This window comes from Lagopus leucura, unplaced genomic scaffold (genome assembly GCF_019238085.1).
Source record: "Lagopus leucura isolate 7727_CA_CO unplaced genomic scaffold, USGS_WTPT01 Super-Scaffold_100008, whole genome shotgun sequence".
Lineage (NCBI taxonomy): Eukaryota > Metazoa > Chordata > Aves > Galliformes > Phasianidae > Lagopus > Lagopus leucura.
This window is the reverse complement of record NW_024962265.1, coordinates 303,782-310,503: the sequence shown is the minus strand read 5'-3', so window position 1 is coordinate 310,503 and position 6,722 is coordinate 303,782.

Below are 6,722 nucleotides of genomic sequence, written 5' to 3'. Positions count from 1 at the left end.
CCCCGAGCGGTTCCACGCCGACGCCCCTCCGCGATCCGCCGCCGCCGCCGCCGCCGGCCATGGCCTCGCTCTTTCTTCCCTCTTTCGCTTTCGGTTTCAGCACGGGGTGATCGGTGGGGACACGTCGACCAATAGGGAATGGAGAGGGATGGGGCTGGGGGAGGAGGGGAAGGAGGAGGATGGTGGGGGTGTGAGGGATGCGAACGGGATGCGGGACTCCAAAGAGGTGCGGTAGCCAAGTACCCAAAGAAGGACCCAAAGAGGGTCCCAAAAGGGGGAGGATGTAAAACTCGGGCGATGCAATACCCAACGAGGGAATGCAATACCCAAAGTGGAGATGCTGTATCCAAAGTGGGGAGGATGCCAAACTCAAAGGATGCAGTACCCAAAAAGAGGATGTGATACCTAAAAGGGGGATGCAGTACTTGAGGAGGGACGCAGTACCCAAAGTGGAGAAAGATACAGTATCCAAAGAGGGATGCAACACTGGAGGGAGATGCATTACTCCCAGAGGATGCAATAGTGTGTTACGTGAGGAGGATGTGATATCCTAAGTGGGGATATAATAGAAAAAGTGAGAGAAGGGATGTCATTCTGATGGGAAATTCATTATAACCCACGTCATCAGGAATGTCGTTTGGAAGAGGGAAGAGTTTCACATTCACCTGGGACAAAAGACAACATGAAGACCTCTAGCACAAAAGGTGAATGTCTTGCCTAAATCTAAAATCTAGACCAGGCAAGATGGGTTCAAATGGATTGAGGCATCAGGAGATGCATTACCTCAGAGGAAATGTAATACTGGGATGGATGGGATACCCAAGAAGGAGAAGATGTGGTACCCAGGATGGAATGTGGTGGTTGGGGTGGAATGCAGTACCTGGGGTGGGATGCAGAACTTGGAGTAGGATGCAGTATCACTGTGATGCAGCATCTGGAGGAGATGCAGTTCTTAGTAGGGAACAATGAAGTCTTTAGCCTGGGGACAGGCTGCCCAATGGAAATGTGGTACTATGGGGCAATGCAGCCACCCCACCCCCCCCAGATGCCCCTGGTTGGATCCAATGCTAAAAGCTTCTTTGTGCTCTGGTTGCGTAACTTTTATACCAAACTCTCAACAAAAACTCTTTTTTGTTGGGTTGCGTTGGGTCAGGGGGGTGGATTGCATTGGGTTGCATTGGGCTGGGCTGGATTGTGTTGGGTTGTGTTGGGTTGGGTTGGGTTGGGTTGGGTTGGGTTGGGTTGGGTGGAAGACCTCATGGATGCAGATATCAGAGGCCTTCAGTGCTGGAGTTTGCTGATGCCAAACTGGAAATGAAGCCGTGATCCAAGGCCCTGGAAGATGCCTGTACAATAAATCCTCCCCAGACAACCTCGTGGCTCCATGCTCTGTGTGCCTCCAGGTCCTTTTCCATTGACCACAACTCATTCTGTCTTGATGGGTGAATACTGGTGAATAGCTTTACTACAGCCAAAGGGAAGGGCAATTTGAAGGATATAGCTTTCCATATCCAACCAGAAATCCTTCATGGGAAGCAGTTAAATTATTACCGTTCGACGACCTCTATGGTGGAACAGTACTGCGTTGGTAACCGTTTGATCAATCATTAAACCCTTCCAAACATATTTCACAAAGAGCAAGACTGGAAACGTTGAGAATTGGTTGTATGTAGCCAAGATTTGTTAGCAGAAATATTCAGGATCCTGCAGATCAAAGCGCTGCACCAATTGCATGCAAATTGAGATCTCACAATCCTAAAGCTCCATATTTAAAGGCGCTCCACTGCGGATTGAACACAGCCTTCGGTCTGTGAACTCTGGACAGGTGAGGATTTTTCATGAGTGTTACAAGGAGCAATCAGTGGGTTAGAGTTCACCAGCAATAAACAGTTGAGGGCAACAACGCCGGGATTTGGTATGGGAGGTCCCTGGGGTTTGAGAAGTTTCCACTCTTCTTCTTAAAGCACTCATTCAAAAAAAACCCTCAAAAACACAATGTTTTTTCACTACTGATCCCAAAGGGATTTTTTTGGCAATCCCTGTAAAAATAAACCGTGTAGCTACGAAAGTTTTATTGGATAATGTAAACAACACGTAAGTTTATGTTAGCAAAGCTGGAAAAATGTGTTTCTTGGGAATGCCTTATTTCCCATAGGAGGATTTTCTACAAAAATCAGAGCTATCAGTAGGCCACAATTTTGGGCATCAACCCATTAAACCCTTCCATAAGGAAGCTCTTTGTGTGCTGAGTTCAATGCACGGCATCAAAGGATCCTTCTCATTTTGCCCTACCCACCAGGACAATAATGTGACCTAGAGCATCCCTAACCATGGGATATGGAGATAACCTGGGACTGAGCTCGAATTTTGTATTTTCAAAGGCTTTCACCACCCCTACAAACATAAGGGCTGTCTTTCATAGCATGTGAAAAATAATTTTTGGGCTTTCTTGCCTTTGGGGGAGGATGGATATAAATAGCTGATGAGCTTTTGCCTCATCCAATGACTCTATTGTATTTTTCAGCTGATGTTTGTTTGTTCCTCCTTGGATGGAGGAAGATTGTACTGTTGACTACGACTCTTACGCTGAAGATTTTGGAGTAAGAAAAGCTGGATTCAGAACAGGACTTGTGTTGCATCCATGATTCCATGTCTTTGGAAGCACAATGTTTGTTCCAAGATGCAGAGCAGCAGACTTTTGTTTGGGTAAAAATATTCCATTGGGTGTATTTCCCAGCTAAAATCAACCCAAATTGTTGTTTACGAAGGGACAACAAATCTGTTTTTGCTGTTTTTTGGGGTGTTCATCCAGGAACTATTTCATTTCTTAAGAATGTTGAGCTGTGTGTTCCTGCACTAAGTGCATATCACCAGTGGGGATGTGAGATCATCTTTAAGCATTACTACCTCTGAGGAATATTTGAGGTCATTTATGGGGAATAGCTGGGAGGATGGCTTATCCAGAAGTACTAAGTACCAAAGATTTCTAGAAACCATTTGTACAGATCAGATTGTCACACCGGGCTCATTTCCCATCAAACTGATTTAATTTTATCTTATCTCATTGTAGCATATGGCCTCTCTCTCCCAGAGCAGTGACACCTGGAAAGAAATTACAGTAAGCCATTTCAAATATATATATTAAATTATTTCCTTATCAAGGAAGTAATTACAGTGTTTATAATTTTGCCATATGGCACGACAGTACTACTGAGCCTCTCTAATGGAAGAAGGAGCTGATTTTCTGGTGCCACGATGGCAATTAGTCACGCTGTGGTTACACCCAATTAAGGCTGCAAATGTTTAATGCAAGTGTGGGGTTTGGAGGGGCAGAAGTCAGTGTGACCCACAGCTGTGAGATGGTGCTAAATGGAGTTGACCTGATGGCCCTTCCACCCAGGTGTGTATAAATGCAAAATACCTTATGCTATGGGTGCTACAAGTGAGTTAATGAGCTAAATTTGATGATGATGGAGAAGAAGGGAAGGAGGGTGGTTGTGCTGCTGATGATGATGAAGAAGAAGAAGAAGAAGAAAAGAAGAAAAGGAGGAAGAGGGTGATGATGAAGATGATGATGATGAAGAGGAGAAGGGGGGGTGGCACTAATGGTGATGAAGATGATGGAGAAGAAAAGGAGGATGGTGATGGTAGTGATGATGAAGATGATGAGTATGAAGGAAGGGAAGAGAAGGAGGAGAGTGGTTGTGACTGTGATGATGAAGGAGGAAAGAGAGGAAGAGGAGGAGGACTGTGGTGGTGATGAGGAGGAGGAAGAGGAAGGTGATGGTTACGATGGTGACGTGGGGGAGTAAGAGGAGCAGAAAGAGCAAAAGAAAAATGGAGCTGATGAGGAGGAGCTGAAGGATGGTGATGGTGGTGGCAGAGATGAGGAGGAAGAGGAGAATGGTGGAATCATAGAAGCACGTTGAGGAGGAGGAGAAAGAAGGAGGAAAAGGAGAAAGAAGAAGCCAACAATGATGACAACACAGTGTTTAGCACCAGAGAAAGACCGTTTTCTGCTAGGAACTAAAATACACCGCATGAAACCCACAGTCATTTGTCATAGGATTTATGCATTTATGTTGATTCCTCTTAACAACTTGACATTTCTGGCTGAATGTTGGCAGAGTTCACATAAAAGGCTTTCACTGCCCAGAGGAATACCCCAACAGAGCCAAGCAGAAGGGTGTGAGCCTGTTACATTGCAGGAAAGCATCCTACCTTTCCCAAGGCTGCTCCTGAGCTGGATGAGAGGAATTGCTCCATGTTGGAGTTCAGCATGACTTTACCATCGAGGAATCCAGGAGATGAGGAAGACCTGGGGCTGCATGGCTCAGTGGGGATCTCCGCTGTGATTTTTTGGAAATTCACTTTTGTTTCCAATTTCCCAACTTAGACTGGGAAAGTACCAGTGAGACCACAAACGGCGTTTGTATCTCAGAGTACTTTGGGTTTTATCCTCTGGGATTCCTGGAATTCTCTGTTTCTGAGGTTATTATAAGTGTCACAGCCTCTTCTCAAAGAAAACACATGTTTTGGTCACAAGACTTGAGTTTGTGCCGCCACACCACAACCCTGGGAGGAATTCACGATTTACAATGGAACAACCAACCACAGTCCCATTGAATTGTCTGAGTCTGGATGATCTGATTGGTCTTTCCAGCCTTTATGACTCTATGGTGAAAGGTAAGGCTGTAACACTTCAGCTGGAGGCTTGCACAAGCTCCATAAGCTGTCAAAAGAAAGAGCTCCTGACAGAGCCGGAGCTTGTGGAACACTCCGATTTTGCTATTTAGACATGGTTACTCAGCACCCTATTTTTGGAGCTCAGACTTTAATCCAACTATTACATTTCATTTCTCGGGTGTATTTTTAGTCTTTCTGCATCATGCCATCCAGGATTAAGCAAATGTCAGTGCTCCTCAAAACTAGTGAGCAGCCACAACCTCATGGGTTGTGTTCTGTGTGTAACACTTCAGTGATATACAAGTATTGCTATGTGAGCTAGTGCAGAATTAGGGGTAAAAAGGGATTTAATAAGAAGACAGATTGCACTGACCGTGTCTTTTTTAGTACCTTTAACAGAGGAATGCTGTCCCAAGATTTAACTGAAGAAGACGAACTGAAATCACCCTCCTGCTCCACAGGAACAAAGTATTTGGAGGATGGACTTTGGCTTGAGACAGCAAAACCATATTAATTAAGTTCAGATTTGAAGTTCAGGGTTTCAGAAAACAAATGACAATTCCTGAAGATAGCAGATAAGTCCCAGTCTAGACTCATTTTTTTGTCGACCTGCACTTGGAGATGTGGCACTGAGGGACACAGTTTATTGGGATGGGTCGGGGATGGACTTGGTGATCTTAGCGGTCTTTTCCAACCTCAGTGATTCTGTGTTTCTATCCTTTCTTTTGGGATTCATTCCATGCACAACATTGAATGCTTCAACATTCCTTCTTCGGATTTAGCCATACCCAGCAAAAATTGCTTTATGGAATATCCCAAGTTGGAAGAATCAAGTCCAACTTCCTTTACAGCTCATTCACAAAGAAAAAGCAGAAGGCTGAAGTGGCCCCAAAGAACAAAGATTCCTTCTTGTTCTGCATGTTCACGCTGCTCAGAAGTATGATTGTGACACATTTGGTCTGTGCAGCCACCACTTGATTTCCCCCAACATATATACAGCCACATGAAAATAACTGCAGCTCCAGGGGTTTGTATAAATGTATCATACGGAAGCAACAATTCAAACTTTCTGCTGAAGGAACGCATCTGGTTCTTGATTTGCCTTTGCTGGGCTGCGTGCAAAAGTAGAATCAGAAATATTCTAAGTGTATTCTCTCTGCATTCTTTACGTGACTGAAAAGCAAAATGTGATGGCACCTAACCCTAACCCTAACCCATCATCATATTATCCAGATGATGCAGACTTAAGGGAATGAGAGGTTAGCAACTCTGAATGCTCAGACAGAAGGAAAAACTGAGAAAATAATCCAGACAGGCAGACATGTTTCCAAAAATCAGGTCATCGTGTTTCTTGTGGATCATAGATTCATAGAATGGCTTGGGTTGGAAGGGACCTCATCCCAAGGAATCAGAAGCAACACAGCACTTCAGAATTGATACATGGCATTTTCTGGGATATCCAGCCAGATAAACACGTACGTGACGCAGCTCCAACAGCCCCAGCTGAAGGCTAACAGCTCAAGCTGGTCCTTTTCAAACAGATTCACAGATGTTCTCCCTCCAGCTGGTTAATTGGGTCATAGGATTACGAAATTAAGCTCTGTGGTCCTGCTGTGCTAATTAGGGCAGCTGTAGTGCATTATGCTTAGCTCTTCTGGCTGCGTCCCAGTTGACTCCACATGTCACTATGACACTGTGTTGGAAGGAACACCTCTGATGGAGAAGTTCAGAAACCATTTTTTCCCCTCTGTTTCTGCTTGCTCTTTAGAGCAGCACTCTAAAAAGAAGAAATACAGGGAGCCACAAACAATGAGAAAAGTGGTTTTGATGTAAGAGCCTACAGAAAGATCATTAAGGTGTTGGAAGGGAACTGCAGCACATTGGAGGACAGGAGATCTGCTCCTGGGGGCCTGAGATGGTGCAGTGGTCAAAGGAGAACAGTGGAAAGGTCTAAAAGAGAGTTTAGTCATGGGGTTGGGAAGATTTCATAGTCATAGAATGGTTGGGTTGGAAGGGTCCTTAAAGATCATAGAACA